General features: G+C 40.4%; 1 protein-coding gene across 23 annotated transcripts in view; it reads right to left on the bottom strand.

The window, feature by feature from the left end:
- FUT8 (fucosyltransferase 8) overlaps positions 1-9,004 on the bottom strand; it is a 332,165-nt gene extending 323,161 nt beyond the window's left edge. For 12 of the 23 annotated variants that reach the window (XM_070797730.1, XM_070797718.1, XM_070797720.1 and 9 more), the window contains exon 1: positions 7,629-8,769. The gene's annotated coding sequence lies outside the window, so the exon portion shown is untranslated. Of the gene's footprint in view, positions 1-6,628; positions 7,259-7,628; positions 8,770-8,851 lie in introns of those variants that run through there. The other 11 variants (XM_070797716.1, XM_070797721.1, XM_070797729.1 and 8 more) reach the window with 5 other exon arrangements.
- Between the last annotated feature and the right edge of the window lie 7,516 nt (positions 9,005-16,520).

Below are 16,520 nucleotides of genomic sequence, written 5' to 3'. Positions count from 1 at the left end.
TAATTTCTATAAATCGCAAAACTACAGAGACAAAATACAGACAAGTGGTTGCCTAGAGCTGAGGGCAGGAATAGGGGTTGGGCTAACGGGCAAGAGGGCACTTTCTGGAGGCAAAAATGTTCTAAAATTGGATTGTGATAACTGTTGTACGACTATATTATTTTTGTTTAGTCACGAAGTCGCAATCCCATGGACTGTAGCCCACCAGGCTCCTCTGTCCATGGAATTCTCCAGGCAAGAATACTAGAGTGGGTTGCCATTTCCTTCTCCAGGGGGTCTTCCCGACCCAGGGACTGAACAACATCTCCTGCATGAGCAGGCAGATTCTATACCACTGAGACACCAACTATATAAATTTACTAAAATTTGAATTGTGAATTTTATGATATACAAATTAAACTTCAATCAGTTCAGTTCGGTCACTGTCATGTCGAACTCTTTACAACCCCATGAACCGGAGTATGCCAGGCCTCCCTGTCCAATAAACTTCAATAAAGCAATCCAAAAAATTACTAAGAAAGAACTCAGATTTTAGCTTCACAACTGTGGAGCTCTCCGAAAATTTTATGTCAAAAAGAAGTACTAAAACATGAAGAAACCAGCCTTTTCCAAACTTCAGATCCTTTTCCCTTCAGATTTTTCAAAAGTTAAATACCTTACTTTCTAACCTTATATTTGATACGGAAAGAGAAGGTGACAGGCACTGGGCAAATATACACAGAAAAAACATGCACATTTCCTGCAAAAACACTTTAGTTGTTGATCATTATTTCCTTTTAGGTAGGATTCTGCATGGCTCTAAGTGAACTTCTGCAGACAGTTATAGATCAGAGAATGTGCTCTTATCTAACAAACTGCTCCAAGACAGAGTTCTTCGTTGATTTCATTTTCACCATTATAATTTGTGCCATTATAAACACTAATAACAGGAACCATTCCTAACTGCATATTAGCAAGTTTCTTTAGTTTATTATTTGTACATCCTTATTAGGTATACAACTCTTTAGCCTACTCAGCACAAGAAGCAGTCCTCATTTACTTACAAATTAAAAATAACATTATATCATTCATTCTATGAATGCTTTACACCTGTAAGTATCAAGCTGGTAATCTACTGCTTGGATCTTAAAAACAAACAGTTCTAACTGGTGAAGGCCCAGATGTGCATAATCATGTTAGAGGAAGCAGTCAGAATTACTCAGTAAATCTACCTTTCTCATGCCACTGAGGCTTATTTCACCAATGCTAAAGACTTTTTGACTCAAGAGCTTTAATTACCACCTTCTAAACCCTAAAATTTCAATAACTTTCTAAAAGATAAAGAAAAATTTGAAACTTGCAAAAAGAAAACAAAATATTTACCCTGGCTTAAGTTCTAATTTTAAAGAATATATTTTTCTCAAAATTACAACCTTTTGTCATTTGGTAACTGACTGAATTAAGTAGTTACTCACAAAACTCAATACATACAAAAAAAAATTACAATCTCTACTGAATGTATCTCTCTCAGGTACAATTCCATATGTTAGAGAAATTGAATCAGTCAGATCTCTAATGACTAGAGCCCTAATCATCAAATATACACTTTCTCCTTGTGAATATTCCACAGTAACTGGCTTAAATCTGCTAAAACTACTCCCATGAAAGGAGAACATTACTGTCCATTTTCGTTTCAGAGCTGTTCTCTTCAGTGGACATAGGTTCCTACTGTTTGGGTTTGTTAGTTTTTGTTTTTGTTTTTTTTAACATTAAATTATTCAAATGAGGCAGACAAAGGAGGTAAAGAGACATTCTAAAAAGCAAATTCCGTGTAGTCAGAAACTCCATAGACGACGACAGAAATAACAGAGAAGGCATAAGACTGCATTTCAAGAAATAGAAGAAGGGACTGCCATGTATTTAACAGTAAGCAGAACAATAATATGACTGACACAGGACTCCTAACAATGAACACCTCCCATATCCCTTTTTATACAAAATCATTAATAAATGATTAATAATGAATTGGGATTCCCTGGTAACTCAGTTGGTAAAGAATCCACCTGCAATGCAGGAGACCCCGGTTCAACTCCTGGGTCGGGAAGATCCACTAGAAAAGGGATAGACTACCCACGCCGGTATTCTTGGGCTTCCCTGGTGGCTCAGCTGGTGAAAAATCCACCTGCAGTGGGGGGAGACCTGGGTTCCATCCCTGGGTTGGGAAGATTCCCTGGAGAAGGGAATAGCTACCCACTCCAGTAATCTGGCCTGGAGAATTCCACAGACTATATAGCCCATGGGGTTGCAAAGAGTCAGACACAACTGAGTGACTTTCAATAATTAAACCCCACATCAACCTGAATTTCTTCCAGTCTCTTGCCTACTGCTGCAAGAGAATGAGGCCATTATAATAAAATTATTGTTAACATAAAAGCTAATGTTCTACCAGGAAATATTCTATGAACTCTAAGAAAGAAAAAAAAAAAAAAATCCTGCAAAGGTGGCAAACTCCCAGATTTTTCACCACTGTTGGAAAAGAAGACAGATGATAAACAGGGAGATGAAAGGAGTGGATGGAGTGGAAAAAACTGAAAAAGAAATCTCCCTCACCTCTAAAGAAAGAAGGTTCATCAACCAGTACATCCCCTCTCTCAGTCTCCCACCTCACTGGTCTCAAGCTTACCTAAGGCTGAGACAATGAATGAAATATAAAAGCTAAAAACTATATTTTTCCACCTTTACTATTTATCAAGATATTACAATAAATTAATCTTAAAAACTATAAAAGTTATTTTAAAAGCTAGCTTATGGAATATTAACTCATTTAATAACACTGGGATGCTTTTACAGCTTGATGGTTTGTAAATACCATTTTTACTACAGACAAATTTATTCTAAAGCTCTAGGTATTAAGTCATATTAAACGGCATTTATCTCATCTAAGGGATATAAACAGCCAGCCATAAATTAGTAAAAACTTAAAACTCGTTCATGGTTCAGTAACAGTCTTAAAAAAATAAGATTTACACAGACACAAAACAGGTTCATTTTAGTTATATATTTGGGGTAAATCAAATGGAACAACCTTCCATTTTCCCTTCACTTGTGTTCATTTACAAACAGAAAGCTACAGCATTTACAACTCACATGATGTAACACTTCTCATAACTGAGATGCTAAAATAAACATGAGCTTAATGTCCCATTTACATCAAAGATTAACATCAATAGTTTATTATTTTCTAATATGAACCTTATTTACACCTACCAGTCACTGAGACTGTGACGAGTAGAAACATTAAGCCTGATCTTCTTAACGTAAATATGTTAAATCATGTTTATTCAGTTTATCCCTGAATTAGTTTAATTTCCAAAAAAAAACCCCAAGTTCTTAGATACAACAAATACAGGAGAGCATTTCAGGAGTGATCTTCAAAGCTTTATTCCAGTGCTTAAATGAAGAAGTTATACTATAGAATCAATACAAAAGAAAAGAGAATGATAGCAAAAGCAAGTGTTTGAATTACATCTGTTCTAGCCTTATTTGTCAATTTGTCAATTTTTTTAAACTTAAAATTCAACACACTTCCTCGTCACATGTTCTTTTCTGACAAAAAATTATCACAAAAAGATATTTTTTTAAAAGTAGTAAATGAGTGTAATATTGGGTTTTTAGCAAATAAAGCCTATATCTTAAAAAAAAAATAAATGAAATTAACTCAATAGCTCTACTTTCTATAAAGAGCATGAATAACTCTTGTACTGAAATACACGGCATAATTCACAGGCCATATTTGCTCTTCTTCCATTAAAAGAAAAATCTAGAGTACTGCATAAAGTCCATATGGGCTTTATCTTTAAAATATTATACAGACTGATATAAAGTCATTTAATCAAGGAAGAAAAAAACTATGCCAAGTGAATGATATGGTTCATTTTATTGGTTTGATTCCTAATTATCCCAAAGAGAAAATCACAGGATGATAGAGGATGGTTGGAGAAGGGGAGATGTAATCAGGAAAGTAGAATGTAGAGAGAAAGGAAGGTTGAGACTTGAGACTAATCTGTTAAAAATTTATATACATATATACCCATATAACCTTCTTCTGCTCTGAATTTTAAACGGTCTTTTTTAAAAGAATCAGTCGTAATTATTCTTTACTTTTAGACATGTTTCTTTCATTATAACAAGCTACAATTCAATAGTACAATTCAATATCAATTCAAACTGCAAAACCATATACTATATGGTACAGAAATATAAGCCAGAGAATCATCAACAGGAGAACCAAGGGAAACTTGGTATTTATCCTCTAAATCCTATATCTACAATACTACTGTTGACTACAGAAGACTGGAGATTGATATATCTCATTTGCAAAGTACCAATAGGACTAGTATTGATGCCTGAGTAGAAAAATTATGCTGGTTTCAGAGTTGCTTAGAATCTCAATTTTGTTTTAAGTAAAGAAATTTAATTTCATGTTTATTTTTACATTTGCTTTTATGATTATGAAATGAAAATGCTTTTACAAGTGTGCTATAATATGAAATGGGTATGTTCACCATTTAATTAAACCAAGAGATTTACTAATACTGTGCAGTGAATTAAAAAGAACCATTAAAGAAATGAAAAACATATATGAAAATACTCTAGAATATCTTAAAGTGATTAATTTATAGCATTAACTTTTTAAAAACAGTAAACACCTCACTATTCTGTATCTCACAGATATTTTCATTCCTTTCAAAGAATCTACTTTTTTATTTTACCACCACCGAAATTCTATTTACACAATGAATAGCAACGGAGAACAGCCCAACTACTACCCTCAGAAAACTAAAATATTCTGATTTTAATATACACACAATCAATCCTAACCTCGAATTTGGAAGAATATGTGAACCGTAAGAAGTAAAATCAAAACTGATTGCAGTTCAGAAACCTAAATAAAGTGCCACAGATCAAAAAAATTACTGCTTCATATTCAAATGCACAAGTTCAATTTCACAGATCAGATGGACTCACTGCATTATATTGCAGGAGAGAGATGTTAAGAAGTGACCTTGGGATCCTGCTTTCCAGATCTCCAGATGTTTAAAGGACCCATTTTTTTTTATTGCAATTACCTTTACTTTTGATAAATACCTAGCTAGGTATTTATTGATCGATAAATACCTAGCTATTGATAAATACCTAGCTAAATACTACATGCTTGATATCTTTGCTCTTATAAGACTCTACTTGAAGCTCTTTTGAAATGTTTGGACTATAGATATTACAAAGAAAAAACTTAAGAAGATACAACATGCACAAAGGGTTAACAGATACTGCTTCCTTTCTGATGCAATGCGTAATAAGTTTAAGAATCTGTCATCATATACCCTAAGTTTGGGGACCAACTTTCAGAGGTTTAAAATGAGAAATTTAACAAACCTTATGCATTTATTTTCAGATCACGAAAAAAACTAATTTGTAATATACAATATATATACTCCACAAGTAACTATTGACAGATAAGATATATATTCATTATCAATTCCTTTACTCCTTTAACTAAAAATTAAATTTCTCTTTCTTCTGGTCATAAAAATCTGGTTTGGGGTGTTTGAAAAAGTTCAAACATATATTAAGCCATGCTTTGCTTTGGCACTAGCTCCCCCTCCAGACCAACCTACTGATATAACGGGCACTTAAAAAAATAAACAAGGAACACAAGTTTTTCCAAGCCACTAGTGATTTAACAATTCACCACTTTTAAAGACACTCCAGTGCCTTAAAATAACTAGTTAAAACTTGTAACCAAACACTGCAGAATGTAATCTAAGTTACTGTTTTTCAATTCTCTCTCTCAAAACTGACTTGAAGGAAAACAACTTTAAGTGTCTATTTCAATTTAAGAACATCCTAAAGTACAATCTATATAATGCTATGTTTTATGTAAATTATTTTGAATCACTGTCTTAATAAACCACAAGATATTCTTCATGTTAACTGACTACTTAATCAAAAACACATTTTTGCATCTGTTTCTGCTATCTATGCAACTTTCATTCCAGCTGTTCAGCAATTTAAGTAGAATTCTCAGTTTATAAAGCAGGAAAAGGAAAATTCACGCCTCCAAACCACCCCTCTATGTTCCTTAAATCCTATTCATTTCTAACACCCTGCATTTTTACATACTAAGCTATAAAATCATAATTTCAAATCTTTGAATTCCCACCTTATCCTTACTATTGTAGTAGGTATAAATCAAACGAAGATTTACTATGTGCATTTTATGGTATATTTCACAAGGCTAGCAATGTACAAGGCTTTATTATACATCATAGGATTTCAGGTTAATTTTAAGTTACTTTCAAGAGAGAATACAACTTACTCCACTACTTCAGCATAACTCTATAATACTGCAAATCTCTCTCCTAAAAAGTTTTCTACATGATGCTTTCTTTAAAAGAAATATGCATAAAAACAAAAGTTAATCAAGAAAATAAATATGCACTTATCCCCAAGAATAACAAGGGAGCAAAAAACTGCAATTAAACCTTGCTTGCAGTTTCTAAAGAGAACCAAGCCAAAGTTCAGTTACTTGTGATGAGTTTAACTGTAAACTGAGAGAAAACTTTTGTCGAAATTTAGTCTGCGTTACCTTGAGGTTTGGGGTGTTTCTACAGGAGATTCTGGCTTGCCTAGGTCCACACTCTTGAGCTGGATTAAGTCCACTGTAAACTAACCGAAACATGGGAATAAGAAATAACACCCTGTTCTATCCAAGGCCTCACTCAAACGCTAAAGCTCACCAGGGATAAATTCTAACCATGACACTGCCATTTAACTTAAGAAATACACTGCGTCTCTGACGTTATGTGTGGCTGAAGATTGCAATCCTCACTGTGAGAAAAAAAAAAAACAGGTGCTGCACACGACAGCCCACTCACTCTTGCAGAACAAACCTCCTTTAACTGGAGATTAAATAAATAAATATTTAAGAACTCATTTAACCTTCCCAAATAAGTTTGGAGCTCTAAAGCCGCCAGCTCATCATTTCCACGTCAAACGAGGGTGCAGCGGCACTCAAGCCGTGAAACTGCTCTGGCACTGGCCCCTCGCCGGGAGCGGTTCTTTGCACGGGTCCACTCCCCAATTTCCTCCCGGAGAACCCCTCAGGAAAGCCCTTAACGCACAAGCATGCTTGTCCCCACAGTCTGTGACACAAGAGAGCGAGTTGCTGGAGAAAGGGCAGGTAAGAGCAGAGAAGAGGGACACCTCCCACCCCCGCCCCCATCTCCTCTCCTCGGTTTCGGCCCCTGCCCTAACCAAGGATGCGCGACGCCGAGGGCAGCAGCCGAGCCGCTCCACGCCCCGGCCGAAGCTGCAGGCGTCCCTAGTCCCCTGCCGCGGCCCCCACCTCCCGCAACCCCCGCGGCCAAGCAAAGGCACCCATCAGAGGGTCCCGGGGGCTCCCTCCCCACTTTCCCCGGAGCCGCTGCATAAGCAGCAGCAGTGGCAGCAAAAGGCCCGGGGGTCGCCTCGGGGGAAAGAGAGCTGCGACGGCCGGCAGGCACCTTCCCGGAGCCTCCTGAGATCCCGCGCTTGCCCACCTCCAGACCCCGGGGCGCGCGGGGCCCGGCTCCCAAACGCCCCCTTACCCGAGGCGGGAGCAGAGGCGGTCTCCGCCGTTCCCCAGCAGCCGCCGCCGCTACAGCCCTCAGCCGCAGCTGCCCCGCGCTGGGGAAGTGGGAGGGGTGGCTGGGTGGAGGATGCTACTCCCTACTGAAGGGAGAGAAGAAACGGAAACAGGAACCGCCGCCGTCGCTGCTTAACGGAGCCTTCGGCGCCACTGACTGAGGGAAAGCGCAAGGCGGCGCGAGCCAGGCAGTCGCTGACAGCGCGAGACCGAGGGCGAGCCGGGTCCCGGGCGCGCGACCCCGAGCAGCGCCGGCCCCATTCCGCGAGGAGAGGAAGGGGACGGGTCGGCCGAGGGGCGGCGAGGGGCGGGGGCCTGGAGCCAAGAGAACCGGGCTACTCGGGTCTACCGGAGATAACACGCGCACGCGCCTGAGCGGCTCTGACCGCGAGCGCAGGCGGGGAAGCCTCGGCTAGAGCAAGCGTGCCCGCGCGCATGGGAGCGCGCGCCCCCTCAGCGTCCCAAGCTTCTGGGAGAAGGCGCGCATGCGCTGGCCACTGCCTCCTACGGCGACCCCCGCCTGTGCCAGGGCTTCTCCCCGCCCCCTTCTCGCCGCGCCCGTGGACCGCGTAGCCGCAGCGTCCGACTGCCGGGCTGAGCCGCGGGCCACAGCGGGACGGGGAGCCTTCTAGCAGGGTCGGCAACGCTGTGCGCACGGGCGCTGACTCCGACACGAGTGTAGGCCGCCCTCTACCGCTTGAAGGCCAAAGGCTGAAGGAGGCGCGAGCGGAGCCGGGCTTCCCCACTCCCGGGAGCGCCACCTCCGGGGAATGCCGTATTCTCAACCGCCGGGAAACGGATCGGCCCGTGCCAGTTCAGCCCGCGGCCCTTAAGTACCACTGGTACTGGATATACGAAGCAGGCTCCTTGCTACTTTTTAGGAGTGATCGCTGCTGCTCAGCCCCCGTAGCGCAGGTCTGGCCGCTCCACTGCAGCTTGCAAAACACGATCATAGAATGGCATCGCACTCCCATGCGAATAGTGAAGCCCGGTTTAATCTTGTGAGAGCTGGTCTTCCACATTCGCCCGGACAGAAAGACCCCTCCCCCATGAGAGCCTGGGTTCGGTGCCTGGCCTCTCCCCCCGACCCGCGGCTGCAACAACCCCTCCAAGGCGGAAGTTTATTCAGTACGGGAAAGAGAACATGGGGCGGAGGAGGGAGCTTTTCCCTAGGATGCTTCCTACCCGGCTCGGACTCGGGAAAATTCCTGGCGCCCGCGATGCAGAGCAGTGGGCCGAAGAGCTAGCCCAGTCCAGCCCTGACGGCGAGCTGAGCCAGAGGAGCTGAGCGCGCCGCCCCGGCACACAAAGTAGTCGCGAGCCGAGGCGGGGGTGCTACGGTGGCCAACCAGAGACACGAACCGCGTGAGTGGAGTGCGAGTCAGCCAATCGGAGGGCGGGAGGATGAGCTTCCCGTACCGAACTCTTCCCTGTAGCCTCCGGACCCAGATCCCAAGCCTGGGTGCAATACCTTGAGAAAGCGAAATGGTGCCCGTAAAGACAAGAATGACTTCTCCAGACTTGGATATTTTTAAGTAAATGCCTTGGGAACCTATCACAGAGCGAAGATCGGCAGCCTTTTAGATGCCAAGTATGAAAGGATCACAGAAAAGAGATTTAAGAGGCAGTGGTGGGCTGCCAAGACTGCAATCTGCCTAATAATATTAATAAATTTACAATATTTGTTGACACCTTTTTAGAGTCCAGAAACTGTATTACAGAAATACAAATAAGATGCTTCTAATTCAAAAAAAAAAAAGTTCCCTGTCCTCGAGAAGTTTAGTTTCCTCTGAAAGAGGTTTGCTGGACCTTGCAACGGGTTTTTATCATCAGCCCTTTAAAGAAAAAGCTCTCAGTTAAGTGGTAGTTGCCAGTCATTTTTATGATTGTCTCCCTGTAAGAAAAGAAATTTAGAAAAAAGTAGAGTGACTGACCTAAGGTTACACAAAAATATATACTGGCAGAGCCAGAACTATATTCTAGCTTAGCGTTTATATTCCATCATTCAACCATCATTTATCCTATGCATGGTTGCTATCGCTTACTGCAGAGGTTTTTGCACTAAGTTAATAAACTGAACAAAAGTCTGCTATAATGGCTACATACCTTGTTGTTGGAATTGAACAGAAATTTTAGACTTATGCCATAGTAAGATAGATTAACAGAGAAGGCACCCTACTCCAGTACTCCAGTACTCTTGCCTGGAAAATCCCATGGACGGAGAAGCGTGGTGGGCTGCAAGTCCATGGGGTCACTAAGAGTCGGACACGACTGAGTGACTTCACTGTCACTTTTCACTTTCATGCATTGGAGAAGGAAATGGCAACCCACTCCAGTGTTCTTGCCTGGAGAATCCCAGGGACGGGGGAGCCTGATGGGCTGCCGTCTATGGGGTTGCACAGAGTCAGACACGACTGAAGCGAGTTAGCAGCAATATAGATTAAAGGCCAAAGTTTTATCAGTCAAACTCTAGGTACTTTTTAGAAGTCAGAGGTGAGGTCGATATCTGCTTTCTTAATTTAAACAGTACTTTTTAACAATACTTTAGCAAGCATGTTTAAGATCTCCAGTTTCAAAGCTTTCCTTTACATTTGCCTCAAACTCCTGGGTTTTTTAATATTGCCTTCATTTTTCCTCTCCAAAAGCCTAGGAAGTGAAATACTTATATTCTCTACCTCTTTCTGCTCAAAAAAAAAAAAAAAAACCTGTCCAAAGAATGTTTGTCCGGAATTTCTTGCACATTTATAGGATGGTTCTTGTCTTCTTGTTGTTGTTTAGTGGCTAAATCATGTCTGACTCTTTTGCAACCCCATGGATTATAGCTCACCAGGCTCCTCTTTTCATGGCATTTCCCAGGGAAGAATACTGGAGTGGGTTGCCATTTCCTTCTCCAGGGGATCTTCCCCACCCAGGGACTGAAACCACCTCTTCGGCATTGGCAGGCGGATTCTTTACTATGGAGCCATCAGGGAAGCCCAAACCAGATAATCTGCTGTCTGTAAAATAAATATACTCAGAAACTAGTCCATTAACAATTTGGATTGCATTCTGTTGAGTCAATGGACATCTCAGTCACTGACAGAACACAGCCCTTTCCAGGACATGCCCAGCATTTAGTGGCCACCTCAGAACTGGAAATATCAGTTTAACAACTGATTTTTGAGAACCAATCTTTACACATTAAGGTCTGGGCCAATAATGAATTTCAAGAAAGTTTCCAACAGTTCCAGCTTTTAAAAAACACATTTCATTTACTCTTACAAAAGAGGTTACTACTGAAACTCTGCCTTCTTGCTGGGTTAAATTTCTGACAGAAAAAAATCCCCAAAAGATTCTAAACATCTCTGGCTACCCATAGACATCTCTGTCAAAGGCTGATTTCTCCATAAGCTCCAGCTTCCCTCTATGCTTCTGGACCCTCCATCTCTTCTTACTTCATCTGCCTCTCATCATGCCTCGTGTCTGATATTTGCTTGACCAAGTAGAATTGCTCCACAACCCCCACGGCTTTGTTACCAGCGAGGCATTAGGCCTATCTTTGCTTATCTGAAAACTTACAGGCAAGTTCTGCTCAACAAAACACTGTACAGAACATTCTTTATGATATGTTTTACTAAGAACTAATAGAACCTTGTCCGTACTTTATATTCTTTTTCACAGCCTAGATTAAATTCTTTCATCAACCAAAACTTGTGGGATCTTGCAGGTGGGGTGAGGCGGAGTCAACCATTAGACAATACAAAAGATCAAAATGAAAGTTAATGAGTACATAAGAAGCTATTGTTTCAAGAGATTAGCTAGATCAAAGTTAATGAACTTGAATACCATCACATTTCCAAAATCATGAACTTTCATGTAGGAGCTAGTTTGAAATTGACTACCATTTCATTAATGACAATAATAAAAATAATAGACAAGTTATAATATTGCTGAGTGCCAGGTCCCTTGATAAACTGTTTATCTCCATTATTTAATTTTAAAATCATCCCTTTGAGGTGGGCCCCTTATTACAGTGGTGGGAGGGATCAGAGAGAAAGGTTGAGGAGACTCTCAAGAGGTTCAGAGCAACTACTTACCAAACAGTTTAGAAAATTTTCCATCTTTACCAATGTGGACCAACTGAGTATCAGTCCTGAAAACTTTCTTATAAATTTTAAAAATTTTTAAACAAATTTTTAATCTTGTTTTCTGTTATTCTAGCTACATTGTACTCAGAGGATTCCATTTTACAGCAAATCATCCAAAAGACAGCACTGTTACTGCTACGTGCAAGAAGGTGTGACCTTGAGATAATCATTTTACCCATTTGGGCCTTAGTTTTCTCATCTGCAAAATAAAAAAGTTGGACTGGATAAACTTTAGTTGTTTGTCAGTTCTAAAACAATACATCTAGCTAGCTTGACACCCCATTGGCAGGAACTACAACAATAAAATATGGAAAAACAGTCCATACTTCCAAATCCAATAAAATTTTAAGTCACTTTTGAGCCATAGAAATTCCAACTACATCCACTCATTAAAGAGCCGAAGTCAATCTTTCCAATCAAAAGAATAAATGAAGTGATTGATTTAAAGACCAATGAAATTAGCCAAACTATCCTTCCCTATGACTTGCCTCCATGGCTGAAATTTCTGTCTTCTCAATTAAGGTAAAATGTCAGGTAGTTCACACTGTTGGTTTCTTATTCAGCATCTACTCTTGTTCCTTCCTTATTAATAGAGTTCCTTGTTTTTGTTTTTATCGGTTTGTTTTTTAGATAACCATCCAACCTCCAGCTACAAAAGGGCAATTTAACTAGTCTGAGTCAAGAGATTACATTCCTGCCACCTACCCCAACTCTTGTAGTTGGCTGGACCATGTGACTAATTAAAGTCACTAGCCAAGAGTTGGACACGACTGAGCAACTTCACTTTCACTTTTCACTTTCATGTACTGGAGAAGGAAATGGCAACCCACTCCAGTATTCTTGCCTGGAGAATCCCAGGGACAGAGAAGCCTGGTGGGCTGCCGTCTATGGGATCGCACAGAGTCGGACATGACTGAAGCAGCTTAGCAGCAGCAGCAGCAGGCTATAGTGGGTTGTGGATAGAAGTGCTATGTGTCACTTCCAGGTAGAACACTTAATTGCAAGTATAAGTCCAAACTCTTCCCCAGTCTCAAGACCCGTATTGTTGAAGATGATAAAGCCTTAGTTAACTTAGCTCCCTAAGACAGGACAATGTGGAACAGCCCACCTCCTTCCTTCATCAAGTCAGGATGGATATATAGTTTGAGAAAAGGCTACACCTTTGTTGTTTAAGCTACGGAGATGTGGTTTTGTTTTTTGTTCTTTTTACTGCGGTGTGACCTAAACTCTAAGTTATGCCAGATCCTAGACCATTCTAATTATTAGACCTGAAAACTGTGTGAAAGTGAAAATGAAATCGCTCAGTTGTGTCAGACTCTTTGTGACTCCACAAAGAGTAGCCCACCAGGCTCCTCCCTCCATAGGATCCTCCAGGCAAGAATACTGGAATGGGTTGCCATTTCTTCTCCAGGGGATCTTTCCGACCCAGGGATCAAACCTGGGTCTCCTGCATTGCAGGCAGACGCTTTAACCTCTGAGCCACCAGTGGTCCTGGGATAAACTGACTCAATCAGAAGGATTTTTAGCCCATGCTTTGGAGAGAAGATTCTCTCCTTTCTGCCAAGTATGAGCAAGTCAGCCTATAACCTAAATTGCCACTGGCAGCAATCTAACAGCCATAAGAGGGACTAACTTAGAATGAAGTTGACCCACTAAGAATGGCAAACAGAGAGCAGAACCTTGAAGATACAGCTGAGCTGATGGTTATATCACTTCTGAAGGCTAATCTTCTCTGGACTTCTAAATCTGCAAAATAATAATTCTGTTTGTCCAAAATACTATGAGCAGAAAATACGTCTTAAATATTTTTAATTTCATCACAGCTCCTAACACAGATCTAGCTCAGTAAACACTCAAAAATATTGACTGATATAAAATTTATAAAAAATATAATGGCTCTTGTCTTCAGAAATAAAATATTACCTACATTAACAAAGGGAAAAACGTTATTTGAATCAACTCAATCTTTTTACAGGCGAAGAGATTTAGACTCAGATATGTTATAAGACTCATGAAGTTCACATAGCATTGTTATGGCAGAACCAAAGGGGAAAAAAAAACTAATAATCACTTCATCAAAATGACCATAGTTTTCAACTCAAGATGGAGAAGTAATAGACAGTAGATTAGTAGTTAAAAACGTGGAAGTTAAGACAACTGTAGCTTACTTATTAGCTGGATGATCTTGAACATGGTATTTAAACTCCTTGATCCCTGGTTTTTCCATCTATAAAAGAAGTTAACAATCTCTAGCTCATAGAGGGAGAAGGCAATGGCACCCCACTCCAGTACTCTTGCCTGGAAAATCCCATGGATGGAGGAGCCTAGTAGGCTTCAGTCCATGGGGTCGCTAAGAGTCAGAACGACTGAACGACTTCACTTTCACTTTTCACTTTCATGCACTGGAGAAGGAAATGGCAACCCACTCCAGTGTTCTTGCCTGGAGAATCCCAGGGACAGAGGAGCCTGGTGGGCTGCCGTCTATGGGGTCGCACAGAGTCGGACACGACTGAAGCGACTTAGCAGCAGCAGCAGCAGCAGCAGCAGCTCATAGAGTTGTGAGAAATAAACAACTCAACATGTAAAAAGCACTGAACAAAATGCCAGACACATAGTAAACTTTCTATATATTGCAGCCATATCAAAAGTTGTGTGTGTGTGTGTGTTAGTCACTCAGTCATGTCTGACCCTATGCAGTCCGACCCCATGGACTTCAGCCCTCCAGGCTCCCTTGTCCATGGAATTCTCCAGGGAAGAATACTGGAGTGGGTTGCCATTGTTTATTCATTGCTTAAATTAACTTTTGTTTTCATTAGGATAGATACTGTTCTCCTTTATCATTTATTTAATTCAGGGCACTGACCTATGTTTCTATCTTGTATAATTATAGTGTAGTCTATACACCTGTATAGCCAGCATACCCCTTTCCTAGAGAAATGTTTTTCCCATTTCCACATTCTATCACATGATAGCAGCCAAAGAAGTCATATTACTGCTGGACTCCCTTTGGCCATAGCTAACTGGTCAAAAGGTGAATTTCTGATGCAAGATGAACTGAGGAAGCCATTCCTCCAAGCTTTTTAGACTTTGAAAGAGAGGTCATGTCAAGCCTCACCGAGAATAAAATCTGGGAGACATCACTGGACATTTTTTTTGTCAAGTGGAAAAAAAAAACATTCTGCATTGGGGAGATAAAGCCAATGGACAGAGAGAAGCAAAAAGAATGAAGAAAATGTCATTGTTACACTGGAATTCCCAGTTCCAGTTTTTCTTGACCAATGGCAGAATCTTGCCTTTCTTCTTCTTAGGCTTGCCTCATCCAAGGATTTCTCCCATATTCTTCCAATATATTTCATATTTTGCATAAGCTAATTCCAGGTGGATTTATTTTAGATGCAGTTAATATAACAATATACTATATGAAATAATAAAGTAAAAATAATAATAAAAGGAAAAGTCTAGGATTACCTATCTTTATTAACAACTTGAATGATGCCCTCTAAGAATATGACTGTCAAGTTTATAAAAACCAATCAATAAATTTTTTCAAATGCCAACTATATCAAAAGTACCTGTGGCATAGACTTCAAATTACCCCCCTTTTAAATATTCTCTTGGGATAACATGGCGGTGGCAGCCTGAAGAGATGACCAAGAAAAAGAAATGCAAGAAGGCAAAGGAGTTATCTAAGGTCTTACAAATAGAAAGGAAGAGAAGTGAAAGGCAAAGGAGAAAGGGAAAGACATACCCAACTGAATGCAGAGTTCCAGAGAATAACAAGGAGAGATAAGAAAGCCTTCTTAAGTGAACAGTGCAAAGAAATAGAGGAATCTCTTCAAGAAAATTGGAGATACCAAAGGAACATTTCATGCAAAGATGGGCACAATAAAGGACAGAAATGGCAAGGACCTAACAAAAGCAGAAGAGATTAAGAAGAGGTGGCAAGAATACACAAAAGAATTGTACAAAAATGGTCTTAATGACTTGTTTAACCATGATGGTGTGGTCACTCACCTAGATCCAGACATTTTGGAATGTGAAGTCAAGTGGGCCTTAGGAAGCATTACTATAAACAGCTAGTGGAGGTGAAGGAATTCCAGCTGAGCTATTTCAAATCCTAAATGATGATGCTGCTATCATCTATACCCCAATACAAAATAGTTTTGGTGTTAAAAAAAAAAAAATGAAGCTAAAAAAAAGATGATGCTATTGAAGTGCTGCACTCAATATGCCAGCAAATTTGAAAAACTCAGCAGTGGTCACAGGACTGTAAAAGGTCAATTTTCATTCCAATCCCAAAGAATGTTCAAATTACCTTACAATTGCACTCATTTCATATGCTAGAAAGATTATGTTCAAAATCCTTCAAACTAGGCTTTAGCAGTATGTGAACTGAGAACATCCAGATGTACAAGCTGTATTTAGAAAAAGCAGAGGAACCAGAGGTCAAATTGCCAACATCCGTGGATCATAGAAAAAGGAGGGAATTCCAAAAAAATCTACTTCTGCTTTATTGACTATGCTAAAGCCTTGACTGTGTAGATCACAACAAACTGTGGAAAATTCTTAAAACAGATGAGAATGCCAGACAACCTTATGTGTCCCCTGAGAAACCTGTATGCAGGACAAGAAGCAACAATTAGAACCTTACATAGAACAACAGACTGGTTCCAAATTGGAAAAGGAGTACATCAAGGCTGTATATTGTCACCCAGCTTATTTAACTT

The sequence above is a fragment of the Bos indicus genome, chromosome 10, assembly GCF_029378745.1.
Source record: "Bos indicus isolate NIAB-ARS_2022 breed Sahiwal x Tharparkar chromosome 10, NIAB-ARS_B.indTharparkar_mat_pri_1.0, whole genome shotgun sequence".
NCBI lineage: Eukaryota > Metazoa > Chordata > Mammalia > Artiodactyla > Bovidae > Bos > Bos indicus.
The sequence above is the reverse complement of the archived record's forward strand: the minus strand, read 5'-3'. Positions and strand labels throughout refer to the sequence as shown.